Genomic DNA, 20,998 nt, shown 5'->3' on the forward strand with positions numbered 1-20,998 from the left:
TGGATTTCAGGGGGCTCTATTACTACTGATATAGGGGATACTATTAGTAATAGTGTCCCCTATATCGGCCCCAGTAATAATAGCATCACTACTGTGGCTGCTGTGAGGGTAAAAAGCTAAAAACAAAATAACACATTTTTAAAAAATGTATAGTTTTTTATTTTTTTTCAATTTGTATATTTACACTAAAATAAAATACAGGACTAGGTTCCTCATTTTGTTTCAGATGTTTTGATATATAATTTGTATGGCTTCGGATTACAGGGCGCATATAACAACGGTTTTGGTTTGCATCGGCTTTGGGTCATTTTCTTTTACATATAATTTTTATTTTATTCTGTAATTTATTTTTTTTTACTTATTTTTGTAACCATTTTTTTTAACATCTATATCCTCCCTGATGTCATTGAAGACCTGTGGGGGTCATTCATATTGTCTTTTTTTTTTATTTCACACTTTTCCACTGCAGATGGGGCATCCATAGGAGCCCCAGTTACAGGGAAAACATCCCCCTGTAGTGACATCAGTCACTGGCAGAGCTGATCAGGGTCTTCTAGGCAGGGGAACCTGGCAGTCACGTGATCACTGGGTCGAATGGCAGATGTAACAGTTCTGCTTTGTTTCTTTATTACATAGCGCACATTGAGCACTATGTTCGCTTTAACAAAGAAGGCAGTAGCAGTTAAAAACTGCTTCTGCCTTCTCCTCCAGGTCCTTGACTTTGACTAACAGACGAGGACCCGAGCTGCTCCTGCTACATTGCAGATGCTCATTCAGTATTGCCGTATTTTTTTCTATTAGCCGAGATTAAAGCTCAGGACCAAGTGCTATAAATTTGCTGTGCTTGGTCCATAAGAGGTTATTAAACACCCACTTACACACATTCTCGCCCAGACCAAGCATTCTCATTTTATATACCAACTAGAGATGAGTGAGCACCAAAATGCTCGGGTGCTCGTTGCTCGAGTCGAGCTTTCCGCGATGTTCGAGAGTTCGTTTCGAGTAACGAACCCCATTGAAGTCAATGGGCGACTCGAGCATTTTTGTATATGATCGATGCTCGCTAAGGTTTTCATTTGTGCAAATCTGCAAAACCCAAGAAAGTGCTGGAAACGACACAGAAACGGATAGGGCAGGTGAGGGGCAACATGCTGGGCTGCATCTCAGGTTCCCAGGTCCCACTATTAAGCCACAATAGCGGCAAGAGTGCCCCCCCAACAAATTTTCACTTCGGACAAACCATCATTAGCAAGGCACACCTTAGCTAAGCACCACACTACCTCCAACCAAGCACAAGCACTGCCTGCGGGACACACCGCTGCCTCTTCTCCCGGGGTACATGCTGCCCAACCCCCCCGCACGACCCAGTGTCCACAGCGCTCACAAAAGTGCCCCTGCGCAGCCTTCAGCTGCCCTCATGCCACACGCTGGCCCCATAGCCACACGACCCTCATGTCTATTTATAAGTGCGTCTGCCATGAGGAGGAACCGGAGGCACACACTGCAGAGGGTTGGCAGGGCCAGGCAGCGACCCTCTTTGAAAGGGAGGGGGGCGATAGCCCACAATGCTGTTGAGAATTGATAATAGATTGACATTCCATCTTCATTCCAATCCTTTGCCACCTTCGTCAGGAGCTGCAAACGTGGGCATAAAGGGGTCTCCGCTGCCAGCCCAGCACTTCTACACATCTCCACAATGCAGCAATACTCGGTGAGGGAAGTTTGTGAGCGGGCCCTGGGTCAGGCTCAGTCCCAGCAAACACCTTGTGTGGCCCAAGGTGCTGCGAGTGACATAGCAATGGGGACTCCATGTGTCCACACACTACTCATTCTGTTTGGGTGCCGGATACCTCATCGACAACACAAGGGTTAAACCATCTGCACTCTGCACCCTACACAAGTCTGTCAGTGTTTTGGGGACAGACAGGTACAACTCCGCTATGGCAAGACTGTGTGTACCAGCAGCATGGGTGGCTAGCAGGAACACACAGACGGTACAGAAAGACATCCCATTGCAGTGCCCCAGATAGCTGAGGCTACGTGAGAGGAAATACATGTTCGCTGCGGCCCACACGCCATGCCCTAGACATTCTGGGTTTTTGTAAAAGTGCCAGGCAGGTACAACTCTGCTATGGCAAGTCTGTGTGCACCCGCAGCATGGGTGGCTAGCAGGAACACACAGACGGTACAGAAAGAAATCCCATTGCAGTGCCCCGGATAGCTGAGATTACGTGAGAGGAAATACATGTTGGCTTCGGCCCACACTCCATGCCCTAGACATTCTGTTGTTTTTTTTTAAAGTGCCAGGCAGGTACAACTCCGCTATGGCAAGTCTGTGTGCACCCACAGCATGGGTAGCTAGTAGGGACACACAGACGGAACAGAAAGACATCCCATTGCAGTGGCCCAGATAGCTGAGGTTATGTGAGAGGAAAAATATGTTGGCTGCGGCCCACACGCCATGTCCTAGACATTCTGGGTTTTTGTAAAAGTGCCAGGGAGGTACAACTCCGCTATGGCAAGTCTGTGTGCAACCACAGCATGGGTGGCTAGCAGGAACACACAGACGGTACAGAAAGAAATCCCATTGCAGTGCCCCGGATAGCTGAGGTTATGTGAGAGGAAATACATGTTGGCTGCAGCTCACACGCCATGCCCTAGTCAGTCTGAGTGGTCGATACATTGCTGGATGCATTTTCTGCCATCCACAACAGGACCTGCTCACACTGCTCATTTTGTAATAAAGGTCTACCACGTGGACCCAAAAATTGTGATATGAAGCTGGGGACCCCAGAAACTTGTCTCTCTCCTAATCCTGCATCAGCCGGCTGCGATTCACCTGGACCAGGAACTCAGCCTGTGCCCACACCCTCACTTGGACCTCTGCGTCCTCGCCTGAGTCCACGGCCACGTCCTCTAGGCCTACCCATACCCCTCAGCATGGTGTATTACCAATAGAGCAGACACAGAGCGGTCTGAATAATTATGCAATTAGTGGCATGCAGTTGGAGGCTGACAGGGGTTATGTTACGCACACTGCAGTCCGTAAAAAATTATATGCTAGGCTGCAAAAAGGCCTAGCTGGGTAATAGTGAGCCACTACAACTCCCAGCAGCCATGCAGGAAAATGCACACGGTCACAGGTAGCCCTAAGAAGGAGCTTTTTTTCAAATTTTTTTGAAAAAGCAGACAGCCTAGATAGTGTGTATATGTCTTTTCCTCTATCAGCGGCTGTGGGCATACGCTGTGCGTGAAGTTGAGGGGACACACAGAGTGGTGTAAAAAATTAGGCAATTACTGGCCTGCACTTGGAGGGTCACAGCGGTTATGTAACGCACACTGTAGGCCGAAAAAAATATACGCTGGGCTGCAGAAAGGCCTAGCTGGCTAATAGTGAGCCACTACAACAGTAATGCACACGGTCACAGGTAGCCCTAAGGAGGAGCTTTTTTGGGGTACTTGTTGACAGGATTCTACACTACCACTGTCCCTGCCTGACCAGTACTGCCCCTATACTCTGTATAATTGGCTGCAGACTGACAACGCAATAGTCTGCAGAGCCCAAGATGAAAACAAAAAATTTGTGCAAAACTGCTCCCAGCAGCCACAACAGTAATGCACACGGTCAGATGTGGCCCTAAGAAGGACCGTTGGGGTTCTTGAAGACGTCAACACTCTAACTATAGCACCAGCAGCACCCTCCCTAATCTCTGCCAGCATGTGTCTGAGGCGAGCCGCGGGCGGGACTGCTTTAAATACTCGGCAGTCACTTGATCTCACCAGCCACTCACTGCAGGGGGGTGGGATAGGGCTGGAACGTCACAGGAGGAAGTGGTAATGCCTTCCCTGCATATCTATTGGCCAGAAAATGGCGCAAAACATGCAGGGAAGGAAATAGAATTGACTTGAGTACCGCGTGGTGTTCGTCTCGAGTAACGAGCATCTCAAGTACCCTAATACTGGAGCGAGCATCAAGCTCGGACGAGTGTGCTCGCTCATCTCTAATACCAACCTCTTATGCGGCACAGCATCAAATGCTTAATACGTCCAGATACACAAGATCCAATTACTCTCCTCGGTCCAGTCTAGAGCTTAACTCCTCGTAGAAACTGATCAGGGTGGTTTGACAGGAGCGGTCTCTCATGAACCCATGCCGATACAGAGTTATACAGTTATTTTCCTTGAGGTCCCCCAGGATGGCATCTCTAAGAAACCCTTCAAACATTTTACCCACAATAGAAGTAAGACTTACCAGCCTGTATGGGTTTGTGTTCATGCTTCTTTTAATCGCACCAAGAATTAATTTCTATAAGTGGCTGCTTAGAATTAGTCATAATCGCTGCTATTGGAAATGTTAATCATTTGACAAGGCTCTGTCATAGTCTGAACATTTGTTTTATTGCCATAGTAATGAAGATCCTCCGATAGTAATAAATAAGAAATTTGAAAATGTGTTGCATGTAACAACTATTTATACAATTATAGACAATATTACAGTATTTAGATATGAAATCCTACAGAGTGATCTTAAAGTGTAAATGCTCATTTAGCGTTGATCAATCATTATTATAATTTTACTTTTCTTAAAGTGGTATTCCCATCTTACACACTTCTGGCATATCCAAATATAACCTGGAGCATATCCCCTAAATATATGATAGGCGTAAGCCTCTCTTGGGGTCCTTTACGAATGGTAGAACAGGAGTTCCATGACCTCCTATTCTCCAACTCTGTGCAACTGCTGTCTTCATAGACTTCCATACAGAGATGGCCAACCTTGCACACATCCTTGTCCATTCAAATCTTGGGTGATTATAGAAAGAGGCACTCACTGCTTGCTTGTTTCTTTCTACGATAGGCTTCAAACTTGAGGGCTGCGTGCAAGAATACATTTATGAGTTGGGAATACCCCTTTAAGGCCGCCTGCAGACGAGCGGAAATCCCGCCGCGGGATTTCCCGCGGGATTTCCGCCGCTGAAAGTCTGCATAGGAGTGCATTACAATACGCACTCCTATGCAGACGGCCGCGGTTTGGCCGCGCGAAATCTCGCGCGGCAAACAAACCGCGGCATGTTCTAATTTTGTGCGGAGCACGCACTCACCTGGCCGCCGGCTCCGGTCTGCGCATGCGCCGGCTGCGCGGCAGCCGGCACATCAAAGAGCCGGGGCCGCCAGGCGCGGGTGAGTACGCGCTCGCCCCTGCAGGCTCTGGGGTCGGATCGCGCGGCGAGATTTCTCGCTGCCGGATCCGACCCGCTCGTCTGCAGGCGGCCTAACTCAGACAAAGTATGTCAGAAGGGACTTATGTGTTTTTTTTACCTGTGTTACTATATAGTGAAAGCTTTTCAAAAGACCACCTCTTTAAGCAGACCACCCCTAGTCACTCATTTCCATGTATTATAAACAGTACAGAACAATCTGCATATTTTAAGATAGCAAGGATGATAAGTGGCAAATTTGACTGTGACGATGTCCATAGCCATATGACGTTTGCTAGCAGACTTGGTTGACCTTTTGCCGAAGTCTACCATCAGTAACGAGGATCCAACAGACTGAATTTTACCCCCAAAACTTTTTCTTTCTGTTAGGGCGCCCACCCACTGGCGATTTTTTTCCCTGCGAAATTCGCAGCATTTTTTTCTCTGCAGTGGTCTATGGGACTTGTAATGTTAAAATCGCGATCGCGCAAAATCGCGATTTCGCGGTAAATTGCGATTTTGCGCGATCGCGATTTTAACATTACAAGTCCCATAGACCACTGCAGAGAAAAAAATGCTGCGAATTTCGCAGGGAAAAAAATCGCCAGTGGGTGGGCGCCCTTAATTTTAGTTAAATTGAATTTTCCGAGTTCATCATGTTTAGTTCCAGAATTGTCTACTGATTATTTTCTTAATATATCCTTACAGCCGGGTTGCCAACTTGACTATATCTTCTTTCTGGACAGCTTATCCAAAAGTCACAGCAGCCAACCTTTTTTATGGACACACTGGGAAACCATAATGAATGATAAACCTTATTAAGTAATACATGTTTTTAGGTCAGATACTGATAGGAACTCAATACCAGAATTTACTGGTAGCTGTTAAATGATTATAGTTATAGTCCCAATGATCTGCTCAACTACCAACAACCTAAAAAAAAAACACTGATGCATTGGCTTTTTCATGGACACTGGAAAAAAATTGTTCTATTATTATGGACTGTCCAGGAATCTCTGGGCGGTTGGTAGCCTTGCCTTACAGTGGTTGCAGATTCCTTTTGTAATGCTAAGTTCCAAATTCCATGCATAACCATAAAAGTAAAATATAACATGCTCGTTACCTGCAGTCACCACTAGGAGGAGCTTTGGAGCTGACTGCATACTGAACAATTATTGAGTGTGAAGGGGCTGTCTGGTTACTGGACAACATCCCTTCATTAGGGCTGGATGTAGTAAAATAAACCGAGCATCGCTTACTCCTCCACTGGCCATGCTATCCAACCAGACAGCCACTTCAATGGCTAACATCACCCAGGATGCCCCCTCTAATGGTGGCTGCAGGAAACCCCTATATGTTTTAAATCTATGTTTATGCAAGGAATTTGGAGCTCTGTGTCAGAAAAACAATGCTCCATCGACTATAGAGATAAATATAGTTAATTAGCACTAATTAAAGAGTGGACACTTTAAGGTATGTCAAAACTTTCTCTTATCTCTTTATGCCTAACAGATCTATTCAAAACTAATATAAATAAGCCTACCTGTTTTGTTTTTTTTGCACCACACTTTCACCCCTTTGCTGTAAATTTGGTGTATGATGTTGGTGTCATTAGATGACACACAGGCTCCCCGCTGCCGGAAAATCATCAAATGTGAGTGTAATACATTCAGGGACTGTCAGGTGGGTTGAAAGTTACAATGTTAAGTCTATGGGCGACGCTGCTGTGCTTCAGGCATGCTCTGGAATGACAGCATACACTGCTAAACTGCACCATACACTGCCTAACCAAGAGTGATAGAGAGACAGAGAGAGAGAGAGCGATAGAGAGACAGAGTGAGAGAGAGCAATAGAGAGACAGAGTGAGAGAGCGAGAGACAGAGAGCAATAGAGAGACAGTGAGAGAAAGAGAGATAGACAGCAATAGAGACAAGAGTGAGAGAGCGATAGAGAGAGAGACAATGAGAGAAAGAGCAATAGAGAGATAGCGAGAGAGTCAGCGATAGAGAGACAGAGAGAGAAAGCAATAGACAGACAGAGTGTGAGAGCGATAGAGACAGAGAGAACGATTGAGAGAGAAAAAGAGCGGTAGAGACAGCGATAGAGCGAGCAATAGAGAGACAAAGTGAGAGAGCAATAGAGACAGAGCGCGATAGAGACACTGAGAGAAAGAGCGATAGAAACACAGAGAGAAAGTGATAGAGAGACAGAGAGAGAGCAATAGACAGAAAGAGAGACAAATAGTGAGAAAGACAGAGTGATAGAGAGACAGAAAGAGAGCCATAGAGAGACAGATAGATAAAGAGAGCAATAGAGAGACAGGCAAAAAGAGAGCAATAAACAGGCAGTAAGAGAGTGATGGAGAAACAGAGAGAGAGGAATAGAGAGACAGACAGAAAGAGAGAATGATAGAGAGACAGAAATAGTGATAGAGAGACTGAGAGAAACAGACAGAGAGAGCGAGAGAGAGACAGAGAAACACAGAGAAAGAGTGTAGAGAGACAGAGAGCGATAGAGAGACAAATAGAGAGAGATAGCAATAGAGAGACAAGGAAACAGACAAAGAAAGAGCAATAGAAAAAGAGAGAGAGAGCGATAGAAAGACAGAGAGAGAGCAATAGAGAGACCCAGAGAAAGCGATAGAGACATAGAGAGGGCAATAGAGAGACAGAGAGAGCGATAGAGAGAGAGTGAGAGACAGACAGAGGCAGAAAGAGAGGCAGACACAGAGAGAGACAAACAAACAGACAATGAGAGAGGCAGACAGAGAGAAAGAGACAGAGTAAGAGACAGAGAGAAATAGACAGTGAGAGACAGAGAGAGACAGACAAACAGAGAGAGACCTGTAGGCTTTTTTATATTAGATAGCTGCTGCAAATACAAAGTGACCCTCTAAATAATCCCCTAACCAAGCAGATTTACAAGTTCACAACCACCACTTCTGAAACAGTTTATGTTCGCGTAACGAACATCGGGTCAATCCAGTAACATGAATAGTTTGTTGACCTCATTAAAGAAATTGGGCCTAAGAATTGTCAAATGGCATCCATAATAAAGTAGGTCTGAGAAATGGATGCGGATATGCAGTATCTTTTTTTCTAATACTGGCTAAACCTTCTAACCGCTGATTTTGATGCAGAATTGCTAACAGGATTCTGCTACTTTCAATTCTGCACCAAAATCTGCACTTTAGAAGTACTGATTTTGTGGCTGAATGTTCTGGAGGAGGGTGTGTTTCGCAACACTATTGCAAAATATTCCATCCCGTTTAAAAAGGTCGATTAGGGTGGTTTCACACCTCCACCCGAGGTTACGCTTTCCTGCTTCTTTCGGGGAGGAGAAAGGGAAATCCCCGCCGCCGAATGGCTCCGTCCCAGAATGGAACCAAACAGCGCAGAATGGACCCCATTTACTGTAATGGGGTCCATTTGTTTTCTGAAGGTATGGCTCTTGCCTGTCAATGTAGAAGTGCCCTTTGGAGCCATCTATCGGGATTCCCTTAGTGATTCCTATCACTGCAATAGGTCCCTTCGGTGTTGCCTGTTGGGAATACTCAGGGTTCCCTTCTGTCTGCTTTAACATCTCCAGAGGTGCATGGACTGATTGATGGATGGGGAGGCATTTTCCCTGGTTGACCAATCAGTGATAACGTAATCCGTCCGCGCCCCGTCACGGGTGCCAGTTATTTTGCTGATGTCTGCTTGCTGCTTGCATGCTGTCCTGAGCTCTGTCTGTCTATCTGCCCGTCCGTCTGTCTGTCCCAGCACACTGCCTGTTTGGATCCTCTTGCATTCCTCTGGTTGTTGATATGTGCATGCAGTTGGAAACTCTGTCCGTTGTCTGAGTCATGCATTGCCTGTTCCCCCACACTGTCAGATGGGTGATGTCTGGCGCCTGTTCCCCCACATCGTGAGATGGGTGATGTCTGCCTCCAGTTCCCCCACACCATCAGATGGATGATGTCTGCCTCCTGCTCTCCCACACAGACAAATGGGTGATATCTGCCACCTGTTCTTCCACACCGTCAGATGGGTGACGTCTGCCTCCTATTTCCCCACACCATTAGATAGGTGATGTCTGCCTCCTGCTCTCCCACACAGTCAAATGGGTGATATCTGCCGCCTGTTCTTCCACACCGTTAGATGGGTGATGTCTGACGCCTGTTCTCCCACACTGTCATATAGGTGATGTCTGCCTCCTGTTCTCCCACATAGTCAGATGGCTGATGTCTGCCGCCTGTTCCCCCACAAAGTCAGATGGGTGATGTCTTCCGCCTGTTCCCCCACACCATTCAATGGGTGATGTCTGACGTCTGTTCGCCCACACTGTCAGATGGGTGATGTCTGACGCCTGTTCCCCCACACTGTCAGATGGGTGATGTCTGACGCCTGTTCCCCCACATAGTCAGATGGGTGATGTCTGATGCCTGTTTCCCCACACCATCAGATGGGTCATTTCTGACACCTCTTCTCTACACCGTCAGATGGGTGATGTCTGGTGCCTGTTCCCCAAAACTGTAAATAGGTGATATCTGATGCATGTTTCCCCACACCATCAGATCGGTGATGTCTGATGCCTTTCCACCACACAGTCAGATGGGTGATATCTGACGCCTGTTACCCCACACAGTCAGATGGGTGATGTCTAGAGATGAGCGAACGTACTCGTCCGAGCTTGATGCTCGGGCGAATATTAGCGTGTTTGGGATGCTCGTTACTCGTAACGAGTACCACGCGATGTTCCGGTTACTTTCAGTTTCCTCTCTGAGACGTTAGCGCGCTTTTCTGGCCAATTGAAAGACAGGGAAGGCATTACAACTTCCCCCTGTGATGTTCCAGCCCTATACCACCCCCCTGCTGTGAGTGGCTGGGGAGATCAGATGTCACCCGAGTATAAAAGTCGGCCCCTCCCACGGCTCGCCTCAGATGCCTTGTGAGATAGCTGAGGGACAGTGCTGCTGGTGCCGGAGCTGCTGTAGAGAGAGCGTTAGGAGTTAGTGTAGGCTTCAAGAACCCCAACGGTCCTTCTTAGGGCCACATCTAACAGTGTGCAGTAGTGTGGAGGCTGCTGTTAGCAGTGTTGCACATTTTTTTTTTTTTCCAAATCGGCCGTGCAGAGCATTGCGCCCTGCAGTAATACTACAGGGACAGAAGTGGTGGTTAGGCAGGGAGAGTGTTAGGAGTTAGTGTAGGCTTCAAGAACCCCAACGGTCCTTCTTAGGGCCACATCTAACAGTGTGCAGTACTGTGGAGGCTGCTGTTAGCAGTGTTGCACATTTTTTTTTTCCAAATCGGCCGTGCAGAGCATTGCGCCCTGCAGTAATACTACAGGGACAGAATTGTGTAGGCAGGGCCAGAAGACATATTTCATTGATTGAATATACGCAGTGGGCCTTTTCTTTAAAAAAAAAAGGGCAAAAATTCTATTTGGCCTGCAGGCTTGCACCAATTTATTTCCTGGCTGGGAAATCACCGCTCTGCTGTAGTTAATAACTGTGCAACACTGCAGTTCTGTGACAGAGTGCAGGGCCACAACACATTTATTATTGATTGAATATACGCAGTGGGCCTTTCCTTTAAAAAAAAAGGGCAACTACTATTCTATTTGGCCTGCCTCTGACAGTCCTCAGCGTTCTGGGTACGTGTGTGCTGGGTGGAGAACGTAAAAAAAATCATACGCAGCCAGCTAAGTTTAACAGCAGGCTTGCGCCAATTTATTTCCTGCCTGGGAAATCACTGCTCTGCTGTAGTTAATAACTGTGCAACACTGCAGTTCTGTGACACACTGCAGGGCCACAACACATTTATTATTGATTGAATATACGCAGTGGGCCTTTCCTTTAAAAAAAAGGGCAACTACTATTCTATTTGGCCTGCCTCTGACAGTCCTCAGCATTCTGGGTACGTGTGTGCTGGGTGGAGAACGTAAAAAAAATCATACGCAGCCAGCTAAGTTTAACAGCAGGCTTGCGCCAATTTATTTCCTGCCTGGGAAATCACCGCTCTGCTGTAGTTAATAACTGTGCAACACTGCAGTTCTGTGACACAGTGCAGGGCCACAACACATTTATTATTGATTGAATATACGCAGTGGGCCTTTCCTTTAAAAAAAAAAGGGCAACTACTATTCTATTTGGCCTGCCTCTGACAGTCCTCAGCATTCTGGGTACGTGTGTGCTGGGTGGAGAACGTAAAAAAAATCATACGCAGCCAGCTAAGTTTAACAGCAGGCTTGCGCCAATTTATTTCCTGCCTGGGAAATCACCGCTCTGCTGTAGTTAATAACTGTGCAACACTGCAGTTCTGTGACACAGTGAGGGGCCACAACACATTTATTATTGATTGAATATACGCAGTGGGCCTTTCCTTTAAAAAAAAAAGGGCAACTACTATTCTATTTGGCCTGCCTCTGACAGTCCTCAGCGTTCTGGGTACGTGTGTGCTGGGTGGAGAACTTAAACAAAAATCATAAGCAGCCAGCTAAGTTTAACAGCAGGCTTGCGCCAATTTATTTCTTGGCTGGGAAATCAAATCACTGGTAATACAGCATGCTGAGGGGTAGGGGTAGGCCTAGAGGACGTGGACGCGACCGAGGACGCGGAGGGCCAAGTGAGGGTGTGGGCACAGGCCGAGCTCCTGATCCAGGTGTATCGCAGCCGACTGCTGCGCGATTAGAAGAGAGGCACGTTTCTGGCGTCCCCACATTGATCGCACAATTAATGGGTCCACGCGGGAGACCTTTATTAGAAAATGAGCAGTGTGAGCAGGTCCTGTCGTGGATGGCAGAAAGTGCTTCGAGCAACCTATCGTCCACCCACAGTTCTGCGCCGTCCACTGCTGCAAATCCGAATCCTCTGTCTGCTGCTCCTCCTTCCTCCCAGCCTCCTCACTCCACTACAATGACACATGCTCAGGAGCGGGAAGACTCCCAGGAACTGTTCTCGGGGCCCTGCTCAGATTGGGCAGCAGTGGTTCCTCTCCAACCAGAGGAGTTTATCGTCACTGATGCCCAACCATTGGAAAGTTTCCGGGGTCCGGGGGATGAGGCTGGGGACTTCCGGCAACAGTCTCAAGACCTTTCAGTGGGTGAGGAGGACGATGACGATGAGACACAGTTGTCTATCGGTGAGGTAGTAGTAAGGGAAGTAAGTCCGAGGGAGGAGCGCACAGAGGATTCTGAGGAAGAGCAGCAGGATGATGAGGTGACTGACCCCACCTGGTTTGCAATGCCTACTCAGGACAGGTCTTCAGAGGGGGAGGCAAGGGCAGCAGCAGGGCAGGTTGCAAGAGGCAGTGCGGTGGCCAGGGGTAGAGGCAGGGCCAGACCGAATAATCCACCAACTGTTTCCCAAAGCGCATCCTCGCACCATGCCACCCTGCAGAGGCCAAGGTGCTCTAAGGTCTGGCAGTTTTTCACAGAGACGCCTGACGACCGACGAGCAGTGGTGTGCAAACTTTGTCGCGCCAAGATCAGCCGGGGAGCCACCACCAACAGCCTCACCACCACCAGCATGCGCAGACATATGATGGCCAAGCACCCCACAAGGTGGGACGAAGGCCGTTCACCGCCTCCGGTTTGCACCGCTGCCTCTCCCCCTGTGCCCCAACCTGCCACTGAGATCCAACCCCGCTCTGAGGACACAGGCACTACCGTCTCCTGGCCTGCACCCACACCCTCACCTCCGCTGTCCTCGGCCCAATCCACCAATGTCTCGCACCGCACCGTCCAGCCGTCGCTAGCGCAAGTGTTTGAGCGCAAGCGCAAGTACGCCGCCACACACCCGCACGCTCAAGCGTTAACCGTCCACATAGCCAAATTTATCAGCCTTGAGATGCTGCCGTATAGGGTTGTGGAAACGGAGTCCTTCAAAAGTATGATGGCGGCGGCGGCCCCGCGCTACTCAGTTCCCAGTCGCCACTACTTTTCCCGATGTGCCGTCCCAGCCCTGCACGACCACGTCTCCCGCAACATTGTACGCGCCCTCACCAACGCGGTTACTGCCAAGGTCCACTTAACAACGGACACGTGGACAAGCACAGGCGGGCAGGGCCACTACATCTCCCTGACGGCACATTGGGTGAATTTAGTGGAGGCTGGGACAGAGTCAGAGCCTGGGACCGCTCACGTCCTACCCACCCCCAGAATTGCGGGCCCCAGCTCGGTGGTGGTATCTGCGGCGGTGTATGCTTCCTCCACTAAAGCACCCTGCTCCTCCTCCTCCTCCAACGCAACCTCTGTCTCGCAATCAAGATGTGTCAGCAGCAGCACGTCGCCAGCAGTCGGTGTCGTGCGGCGTGGCAGCACAGCGGTGGGTAAGCGTCAGCAGGCCGTGCTGAAACTACTCAGCTTAGGAGATAAGAGGCACACGGCCCACGAACTGCTGCAGGGTCTGACAGAGCAGACCGACCGCTGGCTTGCGCCGCTAAGCCTCCAACCGGGCATGGTCATGTGTGACAACGGCCGTAACCTGGTGGCGGCTCTGCAGCTCGGCAGCCTCACGCACGTGCCATGGCTGGCCCACGTCTTTAATTTGGTGGTTCAGCGCTTTCTGAAAAGCTACCCACGCTTGTCAGACCTGCTCGGAAAGGTGCGCCGGCTCTGCGCACATTTCCGCAAGTCCCACACGGACGCTGCCACCCTGCGGACCCTGCAACATCGGTTTAATCTGCCAGTGCACCGACTGCTGTGCGACGTGCCCACACGGTGGAACTCTACGCTCCACATGTTGGCCAGGCTCTATGAGCAGCGTAGAGCTATAGTGGAATACCAACTCCAACATGGGCGGCGCAGTGGGAGTCAGCCTCCTCAATTATTTTCAGAAGAGTGGGCCTGGTTGGCAGCCATCTGCCAGGTCCTTGGAAACTTTGAGGAGTCTACCCAGGTGGTGAGCGGCGATGCTGCAATCATAAGCATCACCATTCCTCTGCTATGCATCTTGAGAAGTTCCCTGCAAAGCATAAAGGCAGATGCTTTGCGCTCGGAAACGAGGCGGGGGAAGACAGTATGTCGCTGGATAGTCAGAGCACCCTCCCGTCTATATCTCAGCGCGTTCAGGAGGAGGAGGAGGAGCATGAGGAGGATGAGGAGGAGGGGGAAGAGACAGCTTGGCCCACTGCTGACGGTACCCATGCTGCTTGCCTGTCATCCTTTCAGCGTGTATGGCCTGAGGAGGAGGAGGAGGAGGAGGATCCAGAAAGGGATCTTCCTAGTGAAGACAGCCATGTGTTGCGTACAGGTACCCTGGCACACATGGCTGTCTTCATGTTAGGATGCCTTTCTCGTGACCCTCGCGTTACACGCATTCTGGCCACTACGGATTACTGGGTGTACACACTGCTCGAGCCACGGTATAAGGAGAACCTTTCCACTCTCATTCCCGAAGAGGAAAGGGGTTCGAGAGTGTTGCTATACCACAGGACCCTGGCAGACAAGCTGATGGTAAAATTCCCATCCGACAGCGCTAGTGGCAGAAGGCTCAGTTCCGAGGGCCAGGTAGCAGGGGAGGTGCGGAGATCGAGCAGCATGTACATCCGAGGCAGTGCAACAGTCTTTAAGGCCCTGGACAGCTTTATGGCTCCCCAGCAAGACTGTATCACCGCTCCCCAGTCAAGGCTGAATTGGCGGGAGCACTGTAAAAGGATGGTGAGGGAGTACGTAGCCGATCGCACGACCGTCCTCCCTGACGCCTCTGCCACCTACAACTACTGGGTGTCGAAGCTGGACACGTTGCCTGAACTCGCGCTGTATGCCCTGGAGGTGCTTGCTTGTCCTGCGGCTAGCGTCTTGTCGGAGAGGGTGTTTAGTGCGGCTGGGGGAATCATCACAGATAAGCGTACCCGCCTGTCAACCGACAGTGCCGACAGGCTAACACTCATCAAGATGAACAAAGGCTGGATTTCCCCAGACTTCTCTTCTCCACCAGCGGACAGCAGCGATACCTAAGCAATACGTAGGCTGCACCCACGGATGGAAGCATCGTTCTCTCTCACCATCCAAAACGGGGACATTTCTGCTTCATCAATCTGTGTATAATATTCCTCCTCCTCCTCCTGCTCCTCCTCCTGAAACCTGACGTAATGACGCTGAACGGGCAATTTTTCTTAGGGCCACAAGGCTCACTCATGTAATTTTTCTAAACAATTTTTATACGTTTCAATGCTCTTAAAAGCGTTGAAACTTTAACTTGAACCAATTTTTCGTTAAACTGGGCTGCCTCCAGGCCTAGTTACCACTTAAGCCACATTAACCAAAGTGATTAATAGGTTTCACCTGCCATCTTGGTTGGGCATGGCCAATTTTTTCTGAGGTACATTACTACTGTTGGTACACCAATTTTTTTGGGCCCTCACCTACAGTGTAATCATAGTAATTTCTATGTTCTTCGCCTGCACTCATGGTACAGAAAGGTGTGTGTGGTTGGCCTACACTTTAGCTACATAAATGTAACTTGGGCCTTGTCTATACTGCAGCTACTGAAATGTGAAAGAGACTGTTATCTCCCTAAACTGCTGCAATGGGAATGTTACTGGGGCCTGTCTTGAGTGCTACTATTACTGAAATGGAACTAAGACTGTGCTCCCCCTATACTGCTGCTAGTGATATGTTAGTGGGGCCTGTCCCTAATGCTACCGCTGAAATGTTAATAATTCTGGGCTCTGCCTATACCGCTGCTAATGGTATGTCACTGGGGTGTGGAAACAGAGGCTTCACAAAGACATGATGGCGGCGAGGCCATTTCCCACCAACGCTGTTACTGTTAAGGTGCATATAACCACGGACACGTGTAGAGGACACATAGTGCCTCCAAAACATCCCCCTCCTCCTCCAACAATGAAAACATTCTTGGCAAATACCTTTGCATTGGTCCGTCTGGTAGCAGTCCAAGAATTTCACCTTTAACGACACAACAAGAGAGCACCACCACCATCCCCCCGCCACGGCCCACTTAATCCTGGCCACATTCCGAAAACCAACTACATAAAACCGCGCTACCAGGTCCGCAGTCACCACCACATTACCACCAACGAGGTTACTGTTAAGGTACATATTACCAGTCTGACTGGGGCATGCAGTGTGGGCCGAAGCCCACCTGCATTAAGCACGACATTACTACCTCAGCTGTGTTGGGCAATGCAATGGGATATTTTTATGTACCGCCGGTGGGTTCCTGGCACCCACCCATGCTGTGGGTCCACAGGGAGTTGTTACTACATCTGTCCACTTGTAAAGAACCCCAGTCTGACTGGCGCATGCAGTGTGGGCCGAAGCCCACCTGCATTAACCACGACATTACCTCAGCTGTGATGGGCAACGCAATGGGATATTTTTATGTACCGCCGGTGGGTTCCAGGGAGCCACCCATGCTGTAGGTGCACACAGAGTTTAACCTACATCTGTCCACTTGTAAAGAACCCCAGTCAGACTGGGGCATGCAGTGTGGGCCGAAGCCCACCTGTATTAAGCACGACATTACTACCTCAGCTGTGTTGGGCAATGCAATGGGATATTTTTATGTACCGCCGGTGGCTTCCTGGCACCCACCCATGCTGTGGGTCCACAGGGAGTTGTTACTACATCTGTCCACTTGTAAAGAACCCCAGTCTGACCGGGGCATGCAGTGTGGACCGAAGCCCACCTGCATTTAATCGGACGTTACCTCAGCTGTGATGGGCAATGCAATGGGATATTTTTATGTACCGCCGGTGGGTTCCAGGGAGCCACCCATGCTGTAGGTGCACACGGAGTTTAACCTACATCTGTCCACTTGTAAAGAACCACAGTCAGACTGGGGCATGCAGTGTGGGCCGAAGCCCACCTGTATTAAGCACGACATTACTACCTCAGCTGTGTTGGGCAATGCAATGGGATATTTTTATGTACCGCCGGTGGGTTCCTGGCACCCACCCATGCTGTGGGTCCACAGGGAGTTGTTTCTACATCTGTCCACTTGTAAAGAACCCCAGTCTGACCGGGGCATGCAGTGTGGGCCGAAGCCCACCTGCATTTAATCGGACGTTACCTCAGCTGTCCAGGGCACTGCAATGGGATACATTTATGTACAGCGGGTGGGTTCCAGGGAGCCACCCATGCTGTGGGTGCACACGGAATTCCCATTGCGGAGTTGTACCTGCCTGTGACTATTTATAAAAAACCACGGTCTGACTGGGGCATGCAGACACCTTGACAGAATGAATAGTGTGTGGCACATAGGTTCCCCATTGCTATGCCCACGTGTGCAGCTCCTGATGGCGGTGGCACAGGATATTTCTCATTGCTTCTGTACAGCATTGTGGGCTATCGCCCCGCCCCTTTTAAAGAGGGTCGCTGCCTAGCCGTGCCAACCCTCTGCAGTGTGTGCCTGCGGTTCCTCTGGCAGACGCACTTATAAATAGACATGAGGGTGGCGTGGCATGAGGGCAGCTGAAGGCTGGGCAGGGACAATTTGGTGTACGCTGTGGACACTGTCGTGCGGGGGGGGGGGGGGGGTTGGTTAGCATGTAACCCAGGAGAAGTGGCAGCAGAGTGTCATGCAGGCAGTGATTGTGCTTTGTTGGAGGTAGTGTGGTGCTTAGCTAAGGTATGCCATGCTAATGAGGGCTTTTCAGAAGTAAAAGTTGTTGGGAGGGGGGGGGGGCACTCTTGCCGCTATTGTGGCTTAATAGTGGGACCTGTGAACTTGAGATGCAGCCCAACATGTAGCCCCTCGCCTGCCCTATCCGTTGCTGTGTCGTTCCCATCACTTTCTTGAATTGCCCAGATTTTCACACATGAAAACCTTAGCGAGCATCGGCGAAATACAAAAATGCTCGGGTCGCCCATTGACTTCAATGGGGTTCGTTATTCGAAACGAACCCTCGAGCATCGCGATAATTTCGTCCCGAGTAACGAGCACCCGAGCATTTTGGTGCTCGCTCATCTCTAGTGATGTCTAATGCTTTTCCCGCACACAGTCAGATGGGTGATATCCGATGCCTGTTCCCCCATACAGTCAGATGGGTGATGTTTTACGCCTGTTCTCTTATACAGTCAGATGGGTGATGTTTGCCACCTGTTCCCCCACTGTTAGGCACAATGTCCATGGGCAGATTTGATTTGCAAAATCCACGCAGGTGATCCGCAGTTCAAGCCGCACTTCATTTAGCACCTGTGGATTTGATTTTCAATGATTTGCAGATGCCAATAAATCGCGTCATGCTCCATTTTATAGCAGATCACGCACGAATGTGGCTCCATTCATCTCTATGGGAGCTTACGATCCGCAGTGCTTCTGCAAATACATTTAAATACATTTGTGGATGCACTGCGGATTTGAAGGTTAAAATCAATTAAGGAGGTGGGGAAAAGGCTGGAAGGTGGGGTTGCGGATTTTTTCCGCACAGTTGATCCGCAGTGCATACGTGTACATCCGCACAGGAAAAAAACGCAATCCACGATCTCCCTCAAGCAATAAAAAATCCTTTTAACGACGACTAGCAGTGAATCCGCTGCGGATATCCGCATTAAAAATTCATGAATGCCGTAGACATGAGGCCTTAGGGCTCCTGCACATGGGCATATTTGATTTGCAGAATCCAGGGCCGGCGGCTGCCATCAGATTCCGAAGCAAATACCGCCCATAGCCTCCTATGGAGACCTGCTGCTTCTGCACACGAACGGAAATTTCCACTCGTGGCAGAAAAATCGCAGCATGCTCCATTCTGTGTGGTTTTCCGCACCGACAACTTCCATTGAAGTCAATAGAGTACTGCAGAAGGGTCGCAAGATCCGTATCATCACCCAGCGATGGCATGACTTCACCTGTACTGGGCATGCGCGCTGGCGCTCCGGCAGTGCAGAAAAACAAGAATCCGGACAGGTGAGCAGGGTTACCGGCTGGGCACAGGGTCGTATCCTGCTGCGGGATCCTGCTCGACGCTACAGAGCATAGTAGCGCATGAACTGGGTTTATTCTTCTCAGACTAATCAAACTCTGCACTAGTCCGCACAAGTTTGAATGACAAAAGACGGGTTGACAGATCCTGCCTTATCTATTCTCTCACGTAGTATTAACACACAAGAATCCCGATAGTGAAAACAAAACCATTGAAATCAATGGTTTCATTTCGACCCATTATGCAGCCGAGATTTTCATGGCTGCATAATGGGACTAAAACACGTCTATCTGTTTAAGCCCATTTTTTTCTAAAGACACTTTTTATTTCAAAACATTGGATGCGGGGGGCGGCCTGCAGATTTTTCAGGCATTCTCCCAGAATATAAGAAAAATATAGTCTATAAAACGCCTAAGAAAACTGCTAGAAAAAGTGCTGTGTAGAGAAAGCCTAAAGGTGCTCATAGACATTAGACTGAGGCCTTATTCACATGACCATATTTACATTGGTATTTATCCATGGGACCCCTCCCCTCCCCCCAAAAAAAATCCCAACCATGGCAAGCATTGGATTACAATGTATTCATTCCCATGAATAATTTTTGGGCGCATCGGGAAGAATAACACATACTTGACCGTTTCTGGTTGCCAATTTTATATGCGGCGTCAAAAGATAAGTCTTGCCCTATCTTTTGCCGAGATGCGCAGGAACCTCCCATAGATTTTATAGCATAGTAGAGTTGGAAGGGACCTCCAGGGTCATCCGGTCCATCCCCCTGCTCAGTGCAGGATCACTAAATCATCCCAGACAGATGTCTGTCCAGCTTTTGTTTAAACACTTCCACTGAAGGAAAACTCCCCACCTCCCGTGGTAACCTGTTCCACTCATTGATCCCTCTCACTGTCTAATATCTAATTTGTGTCCCCTCCTTCTCAGTTTCATCCCATTGTTTCTAGTCTTTCCTTGTGCAATGGAAGCTGGAAAAAAGGGAGGGGGAGGGAGTTACTTGGCGTAAAACGCTGGGAAGAGAAGACTGCTGGCCCTAATTAAGCATTATTGGTCATTTCTACCGATCGATGGATTTACTCGCTGCGGCGCATTTTTTTCTGATATGCTGCAGCCACCCGTGTGAACGGCAGAAAATATGGGAATTCATCAACTTGATTGTGGCTATTCTTCATTCATGTGTTTTTTCTGCGTGTTCGGCCGAGCGTTAAAACACATACGGCCGCCGTGTGACAGAGGCCACAAGTTGATGAAAACGGGCAATTTTAACTAAAACAATCGTTTGTCAGGTGACATTTAGCAACAAATGACCATTATACCTGATTGATGACTGATCATCATAATTACCTGAAAATCAGTCGAGCCGCTTGCAGTTTATGTCCAGCAGTCGGTGGAAAGGTCGTTCGTTTTCACAAATAATCTTTTGTCCACAACTGATCTGACTTTGAAACAGGGGCGTAACTATAGAGGGTGCAGGGGATGCGGTTGCACCCGGGCCCAGGAGCCTTAGGGGGCCCATAAGGCCTCTCTTCTCCTTATAGGGAGCGCAGTACTATGAATAAAGCATTATAGTTGGGGGCCCTGTTACAGGATTTGCTTTGGGGCCCAGAAGCTTCAAGTTATGTCTCTGTGCAGCATGGTTTAGGTATGGGTATGGGTACTGAGCCTTTAGTTACGCCCCTGCTTTGAAAGAATATTCTCAGAAAGATCAACCGTTCATTGAACATGTTTTCCTGTTTGAACAACTTTAACAGCCAATATGGACTAAAATGTGTGGATAAATCTGTGAAACTACAAGTTTTTATTCAATAGCTGGACCGCCATGAACCTACTTCTATCCACCGTGCATAGCCGCCATTACTAGTGATGCAGTCTAGCAGACCAACAAAAGTACGTATTACACTCAATATTCATGACCCCAAA

Source organism: Eleutherodactylus coqui, chromosome 10, assembly GCF_035609145.1.
Source record: "Eleutherodactylus coqui strain aEleCoq1 chromosome 10, aEleCoq1.hap1, whole genome shotgun sequence".
NCBI classification, from domain to species: Eukaryota; Metazoa; Chordata; class Amphibia; order Anura; family Eleutherodactylidae; genus Eleutherodactylus; species Eleutherodactylus coqui.